The 16,741-nt window shown below is 42.1% G+C and overlaps 3 non-coding genes across 3 annotated transcripts; all 3 read left to right on the forward strand.

The window, feature by feature from the left end:
- Positions 1-3,012: 3,012 nt before the first annotated feature.
- Positions 3,013-3,085, forward strand: trnav-aac (transfer RNA valine (anticodon AAC)). Its single transcript has one exon. It is a non-coding gene; the product is annotated as a tRNA-Val (tRNA).
- A 1,885-nt stretch (positions 3,086-4,970) lies between these two features.
- On the forward strand, positions 4,971-5,043 carry trnav-cac (transfer RNA valine (anticodon CAC)). The gene has a single exon. It is a non-coding gene; the product is annotated as a tRNA-Val (tRNA).
- Positions 5,044-5,623: 580 nt separating this feature from the next.
- trnav-aac (transfer RNA valine (anticodon AAC)) lies at positions 5,624-5,696 on the forward strand. Its single transcript has one exon. It is a non-coding gene; the product is annotated as a tRNA-Val (tRNA).
- The last annotated feature ends 11,045 nt before the right edge of the window (positions 5,697-16,741 follow it).

The following is a 16,741-nucleotide window of genomic DNA, read 5'->3' on the forward strand; positions in this document are numbered from 1 at the left end:
AACTGTCACTAAAATAGGGAATGCCAGACAGCTATGCTGTTTTCCAATCCTGCCAACAGGATAAACACCAGCGTCTGTTTCCATGGTGTAGTGGTTATCACATTCGGCTCACACGCGGAAGGTTCCCAACTCGAAAAAGGGTGGGAAACAGGGTAATTTTCTTTGTATTTGCAATGAAAACTGAGTATCCAAAAAGCAAAACACACAGGCACCACCTCCCCGTTGGGGAATCGAACCCCAGTCTTCCGCGTGACAGGAGGAGATACTATCCACTATACTAACGAGGAAAGGATTCTGTGCTTGCTACCTGGACAGGCATAGAAGGAAAACTGTCACTAAAATAGGGAATGCCAGACAGCTATGCTGTTTTCCAATCCTGCCAACAGGATAAACACCAGCGTCTGTTTCCATGGTGTAGTGGTTATCACATTCGGCTCACACGCGGAAGGTTCCCAACTCGAAAAAGGGTGGGAAACAGGGTAATTTTCTTTGTATTTGCAATGAAAACTGAGTATCCAAAAAGCAAAACACACAGGCACCACCTCCCCGTTGGGGAATCGAACCCCAGTCTTCCGCGTGACAGGAGGAGATACTATCCACTATACTAACGACGAAAGGATTCTGTGCTTGCGACCTGGACAGGCGTAGAGGTAAAATTGTCACTAAACTTAATGCCAGACAGCTATGCGGTTTGCCAATCCTGCCAACAGGATAAACGCCATTGTCTGTTTCCATGGTGTAGTGGTTATCACATTCGGCTCACACGCGAAAGGTTCCCAACTCGAAACAGGGTGGGAAACAGGGGAATTTCCTTTGTATTTGCAATGAAAACTGAGTATCCAAAAAGCAAAACACACAGGCACCACCTCCCCGTTGGGGAATCGAAACCCAGTCTTCCGCGTGACAGGCGGAGATACTATCCACTATACTAATGAGGAAAGGACTCTGTGCTTGCTACCTGGACAGGCGTAGAGGGAAAACTGTCACTAAAATCGGCAATGCAAGACAGCTATGCTGTTTTCCAATCCTGCCAACAGGATAAACGCCAGCGTCTGTTTCCATGGTGTAGTGGTTATCACATTCGGCTCACACGCGGAAGGTTCCCAACTCGAAACAGGGTGGGAAACAGGGTAATTTTCTTTGTATTTGCAATGAAAACTGAGCATCCAAAAAGCAAAACACACAGGCACCACCTCCCCGTTGGGGAATCGAACCCCAGTCTTCCGCGTGACAGGAGGAGATACTATCCACTATACTAACGAGGAAAGAATTCTGTGCTTGCGACCTGGACAGGCGTAGAGGTAAAACTGTCACTAAACTTGTGAATGCCAGACAGCTATGCTGTTTGCCAATCCTGCCAACAGGATAAACGCCAGCGTCTGTTTCCATGGTGTAGTGGTTATCACATTCGGCTCACACGCGGAAGGTTCCCAACTCGAAACAGGGTGGGAAACAGGGTAATTTTCTTTGTATTTGCAATGAAAACTGAGTATCCAAAAAGCAAAACACACAGGCACCACCTCCCCGTTGGGGAATCGAACCCCAGTCTTCCGCGTGACAGGAGGAGATACTATCCACTATACTAACGACGAAAGGATTCTGTGCTTGCGACCTTGACAGGCGTAGAGGTAAAATTGTCACTAAACTTAATGCCAGACAGCTATGCGGTTTGCCAATCCTGCCAACAGGATAAACGCCAGTGTCTGTTTCCATGGTGTAGTGGTTATCACATTCGGCTCACACGCGAAAGGTTCCCAACTCGAAACAGGGTGGGAAACAGGGTAATTTTCTTTGTATTTGCAATGAAAACTGAGTATCCAAAAAGCAAAACACACAGGCACCACCTCCCCGTTGGGGAATCGAAACCCAGTCTTCCGCGTGACAGGCGGAGATACTATCCACTATACTAACGAGGAAAGGACTCTGTGCTTGCTACCTGGACAGGCGTAGAGGGAAAACTGTCACTAAAATCGGGAATGCCAGACAGCTATGCTGTTTTCCAATCCTGCCAACAGGATAAACCCCAGCGTCTGTTTCCATGGTGTAGTGGTTATCACATTCGGCTCACACGCGGAAGGTTCCCAACTCGAAACAGGGTGGGAAACAGGGTAATTTTCTTTGTATTTGCAATGAAAACTGAGTATCCAAAAAGCAAAACACACAGGGACCACCTCCCCGTTGGGGAATCGAACCCCAGTCTTCCGCGTGACAGGAGGAGATACTATCCACTATACTAACGAGGAAAGGATTCTGTGCTTGAGACCTGGACAGGTGTAGAGGTAAAACTGTCACTAAACGTGAATGCCAGACAGCTATGCTGTTTGCCAATCCTGCCAACAGGATAAACGCCAGCGTCTGTTTCCATGGTGTAGTGGTTATCACATTCGGCTCACACGCGGAAGGTTCCCAACTCGAAACAGGGTGGGAAACAGGGTAATTTTCTTTGTATTTGCAATGAAAACTGAGTTTCCAAAAAGCAAAACACACAGGCACCACCTCCCCGTTGGGCAATCGAACCCCAGTCTTCCGCGTGACAGGAGGAGATACTATCCACTATACTAACGAGGAAAGGATTCTGTGCTTGCGACCTGGACAGGCGTAGAGGTAAAACTGTCACTAAACTTGTGAATGCCAGACAGCTATGCTGTTTGCCAATCCTGCCAACAGGATAAACGCCAGTGTCTGTTTCCATGGTGTAGTGGTTATCACATTCGGCTCACACGCGAAAGGTTCCCAACTCGAAACAGGGTGGGAAACAGGGTAATTTTCTTTGTATTTGCAATGAAAACTGAGTATCCAAAAATTGAATTGCACCTGCACTCACCTCGCCTTCAGGGAATCTAACCACAGTCTTGCGCGTGACAGGCAGAGATACTATCCACTATACTAACGAGGAAAGGACTCTGTGCTTGCTACCTGGACAGGCGTAGAGGGAAAACTGTCACTAAAATCGGGAATGCCAGACAGCTATGCTGTTTGCCAATCCGGCCAACAGAGTAAACGCCAGTGTCCGTTTCCATGGTGTAGTGGTTATCACATTCGCCTAACACGCGAAAGGTCCCCAGCTCGAAACCGGGTGGAAACTTGGCAATTTTCTTTGAATTTGCAATGAAAACTGAGTATCCAAAAAGCAAAACACACAGGCACCACCTCCCCGTTGGGGAATCGAACCCCAGTCTTCCGCGTGACAGGCGGAGATACTATCCACTATACTAACGAGGAAAGGACTCTGTGCTTGCTACCTGGACAGGCGTAGAGGGAAAACTGTCACTAAAATCGGGAATGCCAGACAGCTATGCTGTTTTCCAATCCTGCCAACAGGATAAACACCAGCGTCTGTTTCCATGGTGTAGTGGTTATCACATTCGGCTCACACGCGGAAGGTTCCCAACTCGAAAAAGGGTGGGAAACAGGGTAATTTTCTTTGAATTTGCAATGAAAACTGAGTATCCAAAAATACAATAGCACAGGTACCAAGTGCCCGTTGGGGCATCTCACCCCAGTCTTCCGCGTGACAGGAGAAGATACTATCCACAATACTAACGAGGAAAGGACTCTGTGTTTGCTACCTGGACAGGCATAGAAGGAAAACTGTCACTAAAATAGGGAATGCCAGACAGCTATGCTGTTTTCCAATCCTGCCAACAGGATAAACACCAGCGTCTGTTTCCATGGTGTAGTGGTTATCACATTCGGCTCACACGCGGAAGGTTCCCAACTCGAAAAAGGGTGGGAAACAGGGTAATTTTCTTTGTATTTGCAATGAAAACTGAGTATCCAAAAAGCAAAACACACAGGCACCACCTCCCCGTTGGGGAATCGAACCCCAGTCTTCCGCGTGACAGGAGGATATACTATCCACTATACTAACGACGAAAGGATTCTGTGCTTGCGACCTGGACAGGCGTAGAGGTAAAATTGTCACTAAACTTAATGCCAGACAGCTATGCGGTTTGCCAATCCTGCCAACAGGATAAACGCCAGTGTCTGTTTCCATGGTGTAGTGGTTATCACATTCGGCTCACACGCGAAAGGTTCCCAACTCGAAACAGGGTGGGAAACAGGGTAATTTTCTTTGTATTTGCAATGAAAACTGAGTGTCCAAAAAGCAAAACACACAGGCACCACCTCCCCGTTGGGGAATCGAACCCCAGTCTTCCGCGTGACAGGCGGAGATACTATCCACTATACTAACGAGGAAAGGACTCTGTGCTTGCTACCTGGACAGGCGTAGAGGGAAAACTGTCACTAAAATCGGGAATGCAAGACAGCTATGCTGTTTGCCAATACTGCCAACAGGATAAACGCCAGTGTCTGTTTCCATGGTGTAGTGGTTATCACATTCTCCTCACAAGCGAAAGTTTCCCAACTCGAAACCGGGTGGGAAACAGGGTAATTTTCTTTGTATTTGCAATGAAAACTGAGTATCCAAAAACTGAATTGCACCTGCACTCACCTCCCCTTCAGGGAATCTAACCACAGTCTTACGCGTGACAGGCAGAGATACTATCCACTATACTAACGAGGAAAGGACTCTGTGCTTGCTACCTGGACAGGCGTAGAGGGAAAACTGTCACTAAAATCGGGAATGCCAGACAGCTATGCTGTTTGCCAATCCGGCCAACAGAGTAAACGCCAGTGTCTGTTTCCATGGTGTAGTGGTTATCACATTTGCCTAACACGCGAAAGGTCCCCAGCTCGAAACCGGGTGGAAACTTGGCAATTTTCTTTGAATTTGCAATGAAAACTGAGTATCCAAAAAGCAAAACACACAGGCACCACCTCCCCGTTGGGGAATCGAACCCCAGTCTTCCGCGTGACAGGCGGAGATACTATCCACTATACTAACAAGGAAAGGACTTTGTGCTTGCTACCTGGACAGGCGTAGAGGGAAAACTGTCACTAAAATCGGGAATGCAAGACAGCTATGCTGTTTGCCAATCCTGCCAACAGGATAAACGCCAGTGTCTGTTTCCATGGTGTAGTGGTTATCACATTCGCCTCACACGCGAAAGGTCCCCAGCTCGAAACCGGGTGGAAACTTGGCGATTTTCTTTGAATTTGCAATGAAAACTGAGTATCCAAAAATACAATAGCACAGTTACCAAGTGCGCGTTGGGGAATCGAACCCCAGTCTTCCGCGTGAAAGGAGAATATACTATCCACTATACGAACGAGGAAAGGACTCTGTGTATGCGACATGGACAGGCATAGAGGGAAAACTGTCACTAAAATAGGGAATGCCAGACAGCTATGCTGTTGGCCAATCCTGCCAACAGTAGAAACGCCAGCGTCTGTTTCCATGGTGTAGTGGTTATCACATTCGCCTCACACGCGAAAGGTCCCCAACTCGAAACCGGGTGGGAAACAGGGTAATTTTCTTTGTATTTGCAATGAAAACTGAGTATCCAAAATTGGATTGCAGCTGCACTCACCTCCCCATCAGGGAATCGAACCCCAGTCTTGCACGTGACAGGCGGAGACACTATCCACTATACTAATGAGGAAAGGACTCTGTGTTTGCTACCTGGACAGGCATATAGGGAAAACTGTCACTAAAATCGGGAATGCCAGACAGCTATGCTGTTTGCCAATCCGGCCAACAGAGTAAACGCCAGTGTCTGTTTCCATGGTGTAGTGGTTATCACATTCGCCTAACACGCGAAAGGTCCCCAGCTCGAAACCGGGTGGAAACATGGAAATTTTCTTTGAATTTGCAATGAAAACTGAGTATCCAAAAATACAATAGCACAGGTACCACCTCCCCAATGGGGAATCAAACCCCAGACTTCCGCGTGACAGGCGGGGACACGAGCGACTCTACTAACAAGGAAAGGACTCTGTGTTTGCTACCTGGACAGGCGTAGAGGGAAAACTGTCAATAAAATCGGGAATGCCAGACAGCTATGTGTTTGCCAATCCTGCCAACAGGGTAAATTCCATTGTCTGTTTCCATGGTTTAGTGGTTATCACATTCGCCTAACACGTTAAAGGTCCCCGGCTCGAAACCAGGTGGATACAGGGCAAATTTCTTTATATTTGCAATGAAAACTGAGTATCCAAAAAGCAAATTGCACAGGGACCACCTCCCCGTTGGGGAATCAAACCCCAGTCTTCCGCATGACAGGCGGAGATACGATGCACGAAACTCAAGAGGAAAGGACTCTGTGGTTGCTCCCTGGACAAGCGTAGAGGGAAAACTGTCACTAAAATTGGGACTGCCGGACAGCTATGTTCTTTGCCAACCCTGTCAGCACATTAAACTCCAGTGTCTGTTTCCATGGTGTAGTGGTTATCCCATTCGCCTAACACCCAAAAGGTCTCTGGCTCGAAACCGGTTGGAGACAGCGCAATTTTCTTTGTATTTGCAATGAAAACTGAGTATCCAAAATCTGAATTGCACATGCATACACCTCCCCATCGGGGAAGCGAACCCCAGTCTTCCACGTGACAGGCAGAGATACTATCCACTATAACAACGAGGAAAGGACTCTGTGTTTGCTACCTGGAAAGGCGTAGAGGGAAAACTGTCACTAAAATCAATGCCAGACAGCTCTGCTGTTTGCCAATCCTGCCAACAGGGTAACCACCAACGTCTGTTTCCATGGTCTAGTGGTTATCACGTTCGCCTAGCACGCGAAAGGTCCCTGGCTCGAAACCGGGTTTAAAAGGGGCAATATTCTTTGTATTTGCAATGAAAACTGAGTATCCAAAAACTGAATTGCACATGCAGCCACCTGCCCGTTAGTGAATGGAACCCCAGTCTTCCGTGTGACAGGCGGAGATAGTATCCACTATACTAACTAGGAAAGGACTCTGGACACGCGAAAGGTTCCCGACTCGAAACCGGGTGGGAAACAGGGTAATTTTCTTTGTATTTGCAATGAAAACTGAGTATCCAAAAATTGAATTGAACCAGCACTCACCTCCCCTTCAGGGAATCGAACCACAGTCTTGCGTGTGACAGGCAGAGATACTATCCACTATACTAACGAGGAAAGGACTCTGTGCTTGCTACCTGGACAGGCGTAAAGGGAAAACTGTCACTAAAATCAATGCCAGACAGCTATGCTGTTTGCCAATCCTGCCAACAAGGTAAACACCAATGTCTGTTTCCATGGTGTAGTTGTTATCACATTCGCCTAACACGCGAAAGGTCCCTGGCTCGAAACCGGGTGGAAAACAGGGCAATTTACTTTGTATTTGCAATGAAAACTGAGTATCCAAAATTGGATTGCAGCTGCACTCACTTCCCCATCAGGGAAACAATCCCCAGTCTTGCACGTGACAGGCGGAGACACTATCCACTATACTAACGAGGAAAGGACTCTGTCTTTGCAAGCTGGACAGGCATATAGGGAAAACTGTCACTAAAATCGGGAATGCCAGACAGCTATGCTGTTTGCCAATCCGGCCAACAGAGTAAACGCCAGTGTCTGTTTCCATGGTGTAGTGGTTATCACATTTGCCTAACACGCGAAAGGTCCCCAGCTCGAAACCGGGTGGAAACTTGGCAATTTTCTTTGAATTTGCAATGAATTTGCCAACTTCCGCTTACCCGCAGGACTTAAATCGGGAAATATGTCCTGATCGACTCTCCAATTAAAGGGTTAGAAATTCCCCTTTTTCCTCACCAGCTCTAAGGCGTCAGCGTGAGGAGACGGGAATTAGATAAGCCGATATATCAAAGTGGATTCACCTAGGTTTGTTCACTGTCTTCTTATCATGAGGCCAATCCGTTTCCATCCACCTATCAATCCTGAGTGAGTAACCACACACACAGAGCCCAGGAAGGATAATCTGAACACCTCACTTAAATTGGCAGCTCCACTTTTCTAAGTTGTTTGCATTTGTTATTGACCTAGTCATTTAATAATCCTTGTTAGAATCATACGGATTTGTTACATATCAAGCTGGAGTATTTGACTTTATTAATACAGACGGAGACACTCATTAGATGTTATTCAAGTGCACTTACCTTTTTCCAAACGTCCGTTGCTGTTGTCCTCCTCGAAGAGGGAAAAAATAATATTGATGCGGACTTATAAAATGTCCAAAACAAAATACAATAAAATCAAAGCAAATGATAAGGACTTATAAAACGTCCAAAACAAAAATAAAATCAAAACAAATAATAAGGACTTATCAAACGTCCAAATATAAAAATAAAATCAAAACAAATAATAAGGACTTATCAAACGTCCAAATATAAAAATAAAATCAAAAACAAATAACAAGGACTTATGAAACGTCCAAAATAAAAATAAAATCAGAAACAAATAATAAGGACTTATCAAACGTCCAAATATAAAAATAAAATCAAAAACAAATAATAAGGTCTTATAAAACGACCTCGGACTCATAAAACGTCCAAAAATAAATAAAATCAAAAACAAATAAGGACTTATGAAACGTCCTAAATAAAAATAAAATCAGAAACAAATAATAAGGACTTATCAAACGTCCAAATATAAAATTAAAATCAAAAACAAATAATAAGGTCTTATAAAACGACCTCGGACTCATAAAACGTCCAAAAATAAATATAAGAAAAATTAAAACAAACCAAACAAACTAATTAAATCACAATTAGTTTTTAAATCATTTTATTTGGTCTCATAAAATGACCTCGGACTTATAGAACGTCCAAAAATAAATAAAACCAAAAATAAATAAAATAAAGATTAAAACAAAACAATAAAATGATTGATTCAAAAATTGTCTTTTAAACAATTTTATTGACAATAAAAGATATTTTTTAAACATTTCTGGTTAATGTTTGCTCCATTATTTCTAAGAGTAGTAACTGAAATTAAAAGTAAAGGTGATATACGTCAAGATATGAATATAGCAGCAATTAAACTTTTATTAAAGCCAGAAAAAGACCCTACCCTCCCGTCAAGTTACCGACCGATATCACTAATTAATACCGATATTAAAATTATCGCTAAGGCCTTGGCATCTCGATTAGAGACGGTAATCTCGACAATTATTCATAGTGATCAAACAGGTTTTATTAAAGGTCGTCATTCTACTAATAATATTAGGAGACTCTTTAACTTGATTAGTATGTCACAGCGGTATGATAAAAAGGCAGTTGTTATTTCGCTGGATGCAGAAAAAGCATTCGATAAAGTTAACTGGTCCTTCCTCTTTGCTGTCTTAAATAAATTCGGCTTCGGGGAGTCATTCATTCAATGGGTCTCAATATTATATGATTCTCCTAAAGCTACAGTTACTACTAATGGGATTACATCACAGAGTTTTACTTTACAAAGGGGAACAAGACAAGGGTGCCCAATTTCTCCTTTATTATTTGCTATATTTATTGAGCCGCTTGCATTAGCTATACGTCAGGATAGACGGATCCAAGGAATCCACTCCGGGACAATAGAACATAAAATTAATCTATATGCCGATGATATATTACTCTATTTAGAAGAACCTGCTATCTCGCTAGGGGAAGCATTTAAATTAATAACTAAATTCTCTCACTTATCAGATTACTCTATTAACTGGACAAAATCAACATTATTACCTATTACAGAAAATTCATGGAATCCTACAAGTCAGGATCCACACTACTCCTTTCCTACAGGTAATTTAAAATACTTAGGTGTTAAAATTTCACCTAAGTTAACTGAATTAACTTCTTTAAATTTTTCACCATTATTGGATAGTATCCGTAGTGACCTGGAGCGCTGGAATAATCTTCCGATCTCTTTAATAGGACGGATAGCTACTATAAAAATGAAAGTTTTACCAAAGATTAATTATTTATTTTCAATGATTCCATTTAAACCTACGTCTAACTGGTTCCAATCGCTGGACTCTGCTATCATAAAATTCTATTGGAATAAAAAAAAAGCCAAAATTAGTCTATCTACTCTTCAGGAAAGTAAATCTAAAGGAGGTTTAGAGGCACCAAACTTTATGTACTATTATTTAGCTAATCAACTACAATATCTTGTGCTATGGACACAACCCAACAGAGATACTAACTGTTGGTTGGAATTGGAGTAGAAGGATTGTAATAATCTTAGACTGTCAGATTTACTCTTTATTACAAAATCAATAAGACGACATAATTGTTTTAAAAACCCAATGATAGCCGCCACCCTGACTGCCTGGTGGAAGGCATTAGAAATTACAAACTCCCAATTGGCGCCCTGTGGGCTCTCTCCCATTTGGCATAACCCCGACTTTCAACTTAATAATCAGTCGTTCCATTTAAGCCTATGGGAGCAGAAAGGAATTACACACCTTCATCATCTTTTCTCAGATAATAAGTTTATATCGTATACAAAATTGGTCCAGAAATATGAAATAAAAAAGGGAAATTTCTTACATTATCTGCAAGTTAAAAATATGGTTAAGAAACAAATCCCAACACTTCAGGATACGCTCCAACTGCCTGTCTTAGCTAAAGATATTATAAAGCTTTCTCCAACAACAATAAAGAAAATATCAAAAATATATAAGTTATTTTTATACACAAATAAAACGTATTTACCGACTTTAAAATGGGAAAAAGACTTGTCTATAGTTCCGGAACCAGACTTTTGGACCCAAATCTGTGAAAATGTATTTAAAATGACCAAACAGACAAATTTGCAACTTATCCAATATAAGATACTTCATAGAACATATATTACACAATATATGATGAAAAAAATGGGACTCTCTGACTCCGACATTTGTCTCCAGTGCTCACAAAACACTGCCGATACTTATTTTCATGCTTTATGGTCATGTACTCCAGTGCTGCATTTCTGGACTAAAATCTTGGAAAAGCTCGCTGATATATTAAACTGTAGGCTTCCTTTATCTCCAAGATTGTGTTTACTAGGTGACTTAACAATAACTGAGCTACCATGTAAACAATCTCAATCTATATTTATAGCCCTTACTATTGCTAAAAAAATAATCCTTGTCAATTGGAAAAATAAACAATCTCTAAATATCGACCACTGGTTAAACTTACTAATAAATTATATCTCAATGGAAAAAATCTCTGCCTTAAATAAAAATCAAGTATCAAGATTTAAACAAATATGGTCTATGTACATAGAATATTTTAATCTCAATTTGGCAACTTAATCCTGCCAAGATTCTGCCTGTTAACGAGAGCCACCACATCGTTACAACTTCTGTTTTCGCTGCTTCTGTATTTGGTATTTTGTATCTGATTGTTTTTATTTTTATATAGTCAGGAACCTAGTTGCTGCTAGTGGGCTCGAGCATACCACACTATACGACACTATACTCAATAACTCCTTAAGATCTATTTCTAGTGGGCACTAAGCATCAACACTTGGTGTTACTGCATGCTAATTAGTCAATTTTCTTGACGCCGTCCCCTGTTATTTATTAGAAGTATGAGGTTTCTGGGGTTGGCATAAGACTGGTTTTGTAACCACGCAGGAGGGGTCTTGTTGGTGCTGGACTTCACTTTGATGGATTGGATGTACTGGCTTCTATGGATCTCACTCTGCCTTATCGATCCTTCCCTCCTTCCTCTCTTTAGTTTTTCCTCTGGGCTCTTGAGATCTCGCTAAATTTGCTGGAATTTCGAGGCTTCCGGGGTTGGCGTAAGACTTTGATTTTGTAATCATGGGGAAGGCAGGAAGTGTTTGGTCGGTGCTGGATTTCACTTTGATTTACCTTTCTTTTCTCTTTATTTCTTTTTTTTCTGACCTTTTCTCTGGTCTCCTGACCATTTAAACCTCACGACTCTGGCAAGATTCTGAAGTACCTGGTTAAGGCGAAGGGTAATGGGATATTTATAAGGTTTTAGGTGAATGAATGAGTATAAATGTATACGTATTTGCACGCACGCACACGCACGCACGCGCACGCACGCAAACGCACGCAAACGCACACACGCAAACGCACGCAAACGCACGCACGCAAACGCACGCACACATACACACACACACACAAAAAAAAGAGCAATGATGACAAGACGTTGAATCGGTAAGACTACCGAATGAACAATTCTGAGCTCTTTAATAAAAAAAAAAATAAATAAATAAATAAAAAAAAAAAAAGATAACCAATATAAATCATCAAAATCACATTTAATGATAAAACTTTAAATCAATCAAAATAAAATAAAATAAAAACAGAAAATTAAGAATAATATAAACCTTTTACAAGAGCTTTCTGAGATTGATCATTTCTCAAAAAAGCTTAAGACCTGATTGACAATAAGATGTTTTTGGCTAAAAATAATTTTAAAGATATGAGAGTGTATTAAATGGCCCCTACCCTAACACGCGATTAGTCATTCATATCTTCCTATTATACATCATTATTGCTAAAAAAAAAGTTGTACATTACCAATTATTGAAGATAATTCCATTCACGGCTGGTTCCAGTCCTTCGTAAAAATCCAAAGTCCTCAAACAGGCATAAATCCATCTTCAGGAATACACTCCTTTACCGACCAGATCGCAGAGTAGAAAGGACCCCGATCGTAGCTGGTGACGGCTTTTTATCACCTTGGGCCTCGTCACTGACTTCTTCCGTGAATGTCCTTCCGCCTCCAAAAATATCAAAGCGCACTTGGGACTCATTTTCAGTAATTTTCCACAGACGAGCCATGAAGATGAAGTCATACATTCTTTACAAATGTGTCATGGATACACAACGTTGAATGATGAGTCATACATGAAAATATGTCAAGGTCTTCAGCTCTATTCGACAATGATGAACGTTAGAATAAATAACATCATAGATATATTAATTAAGCAAGCATGAATAACATATATATACATGACATGTTAAATCCCAAATTCTCTCAGGGCACTTAACATGTTAATTCTAATCTCTGTTGCACATCTTGTATATATCTTTGTTAAATCAAACAATACATACAGATAATCTTTTCAATGCAGTTACAGCAATATTATCAGCGATAAAAGACAGTATCACTTATAAATAAAAGAAAAGAAAAAAGAAAAGACAGCAAAACTTCATAGTTGGCTTTCAATGTGCTACAAACATTGATCCAAAAATCAGGTTAACAATTGCCGAATATAGATTGTGTTGTGTATTATTATTTAATTCAGGATATCATTTATTTACACTCAATTTGTATCTTATATGGAATTATCCGGGCAATGCTGAGTGGGTGGCTTAGTTGTACAGGTTTGGCGGCATCTGGTGGTTACTTTGAGGAACTACACCCAGAGGCCAAAGAATGATTCAGTCCTACAGACACCTATTGGTCTCTAACTACGAATTGAGTCTAACCCATTAATTTGCTATCTCATTTTACATGATATGGCGTTTCATCTGACCCACTCAATCTACTCAATTCAACACCCCCTCCTAGAGATCAATGGTGTCCAAACTGATCAACCGCAAAAGCCCCCAGCTCCAACCAGTCACCTGCATTCAACCCCCTTGTGTCATCCGGCAACGGAGACACCGGGGATTCAGAAGGCAAGGAGTCGGACGGAGGATCAGTAAGAGGAGACCACAGGCCCAGTTCACCTATCATCAGGGAGGGAGATGACCCCGTTCCACCCCCATCCTCGCCTTGCACACCCTCCAGGTCATCAGTGGTCGATGTAACCGTGGGGGAGGGTGATCTCAACAGTGGCACAACCTTACCAACTGGAACATCCTGTCGGGCGGCTCTGGGTTCCCCAGGCTCGTCAACCCGGTCCAGGAAGGGCGAGGAGGGTGTTACAGGCTCGTAGGGCCACTCATCCCGATTGGATCCGACCTGTCTCAAAGGAGTGGCGGCTACACAGAAGCCAGCCAAGGTGTTGAATGTCAAGCGCCGAGCACCGTCAGGCAGGCGCCATATCATGCGCATTAAAGGGAAAGTTCTCCCAATGAATTCACCCTCAACGTTAAAATAATAACGTATCTCTTTCAAGCGACTTTGAACCAAACCTTCCAACTTACTTGAGCCCGCGAAGTCAGCTAAGCCAGGCCATATCCAGGAACCACACTGGATATCAATGAAAAAATCACTGACGAAATTTAGAAAAAGCCCGTCTGGTATGAGCCACATTTCTCTACCCTCATCCACTGCGGGCAACGAATAGCAGCAGTGTCCATAGAAAGCGTCCCCCACCACCCAAGCGGACGTGAGGAGATCACTTCCACAGAAGACACACTGCGGCTGATCCTGGTTATCCTGTTAAACACACATCCAAAATTCGACAATTCTTAGACCTGGGGGAAACCTAAAATATTGCGGCTCCCAATATATACATTTTAATCTTGGTCTAAGTTTCCATCCGCATCTACTCCATCAATGCGGAACACCTCTACCACGGGAGAGCGAGAGTGTGGTCGCTCTTCCGAGTAGCGGAACCTCTTGGCGGGAGAGTAAAAAAAAGAATACATAGATAAAAACCCAAATTACTAAAACCAAGTGGACGACCAGACATAACCAAAGGAGAATTAAAATTATTCCCCACACTACTAACTTAGTTGTTCGCTATATCCGACACAACAATAAAAAAGCCATATTATAAAAATTATCCAATATTCCACTTCATTACTCACGTTTTGAAGGGCGCCTGGTCCTCCAATAATACCTTTACCCAAAGCATTACAAGCCATGGTTAGTTGTTGGTTACTGTTCCGCCAAAAGATTTCAGTGAGAAGTGAGGAAGTCAGGGCTAGGGCGTCTTATCTATAATTGGATCGATCCCGCCCTTTTCTGAAGCCCATCCCAACTTCTCAATAATTTCCCCTTAGTCGGCCCCCCCATTTTTTCTGCAGCTCGTTGGCCAATAACTGAGCTTTAACCTTATTTGGTGAGGTTTTCTCTTTATAATTTCGGTGGGTAGATAATGCCAAGATCCCTCTTTTGATAACTGCAACAGCTATAACTGCTGACAGGACAATTCCTGACACTAGCAGGAACCATAGTCCTACATCATATAATAAACCATACAGCCCTGTACTTATCCCAATAACTGCCGTCTCTGCTACATCTTCTACAACTTCCACGGCTGTAGTGGCCACAGTTTTTACTACACCTTTTATTGCCAATCCTATTCTCTCATACCAAGTACATACATGTTCCCCCTTATGATCATATTCGTCACTGTGTCCACAATGCAGCCATCTTTCAGCAGGTTCGCGGCATGTGCCAGGGCCATACATTTTATTAAATCCCAGCCAATCAAACCCTATAACTATATCCCCTTTACAAAGGGTCTTCCTAAATGCGTGACCTTCTAAGATCTGCATAATAGAGTCAGGAGGCTTGGGGATCATTCTTAATCCTACCATTTTGGATAAGTCATGATCTTTGTCCCATCGCGTACAATATTCTCTACCTGCAGCTTGACTCCGGATCCATTGATTACTATTATCCTTGATCCATACTGCCCCCTCATAGTTGGCATAATTCTCATCGCGATAACGTACATTACAAAAATTCTAAAATCGGGAGACTTTATAACAGGGTATACGTGCTAATACAATTGTGCATTCATTAAAATTTTTCACGGACTCTCCCCCCTTACACAACATTTCCCATGGTCTTGGATTAGCATATAAGGCTGGTCTTTCAATGTCAGGCCAAATATCGTTCTCTTTAGAGTACACCGTCGCCATATATTGGTATTTAATCCAATAATTCTCCGACTCTCCTAAGCAAGGTATCACATCCTGAACCATCTCATCTTTATTGAGCCCCCACCACGTCTTACTCCCATCTCTCGTGTGTCCTTCTTTCCATGCTTGGAGGACTCCTTTAATCGTTAGGTTTGTGTTCAACCCTGTACAGTTATATATCCAATGAGTCAAAGGTGGCGTTCCTGTCTCCACCAAGGGGCATCGTGGTGAAATTCCACTTATCCACTCCTTCCTATGCAATCTGTTATACATTCTCAATGCTACACATTGGTCAATTTTATCAAAATCCCCCTTTGGGACATTATATAAATCATCCGGTGTAGGAATACGTTGAGCCCACATCCGTGCCCATACTACTTTTAACACATTTATTCCCAAAGTTTTATTAAAGGTTGATTTCAATATATATGTATCTCTTTTCCATATCCATGGAAAGGAATCATTTAGCCATACTTCATGTTTCACTTCTATTTTTTTTTGAAAAAAAAAGAAAGAAAAAAAAAAAAAGAAGAAAAAAAGAATAAATAAAAAAAAAAAAAAAAAGGTAAAGTCAGGGGCGTCATGGTCTGTCTTCAGCCAGTATCCACCTGTTGCATCTGGCAGTCTTGCACAATATTCGTTGAAGTACCAAGCAGGTTCTTACTTCCCGATCTGGACCCAGTTCTTTCTGATGATTCTTTGTTCTTGCTTCTCCAGACATAACAAGGTAATATTGACTGTGAAGTCGCTTGTTGTGTTATCAACTCGTAGAATCACTGGATGTGCACACTTGCTTTTTGATTTCGCAGGATATATAGTACTTCTTCTCAAGACCTCTAGGGTTTCATTATAATATGTGCTGTTAAAGGTGCGAAGATAGGAATTTAGGGTTGCGATCCTCTCCCTTCTCCATCCTATCCCACAGGGTTTTTCCTCCCCGGCACCGCAGGCTCCCTTCTTCCTTCTCCATTCTTCACAAACATGCTTCACTTCCACCTTCCAACACGTCTGATTGGTTATTTTAGTGGTGCCATGCCGTATTTCTACTAGGTCGAGGGGATTAATCGGGGCTGTGCTAGCGATGCTAGATTTTTGTCTCATCAAATAATATATCAAAAATATTACCATAAAACAAAGTTTGATAGTTATC

The sequence above is a fragment of the Festucalex cinctus genome, chromosome 19 (assembly GCF_051991245.1).
Source record: "Festucalex cinctus isolate MCC-2025b chromosome 19, RoL_Fcin_1.0, whole genome shotgun sequence".
NCBI lineage: Eukaryota > Metazoa > Chordata > Actinopteri > Syngnathiformes > Syngnathidae > Festucalex > Festucalex cinctus.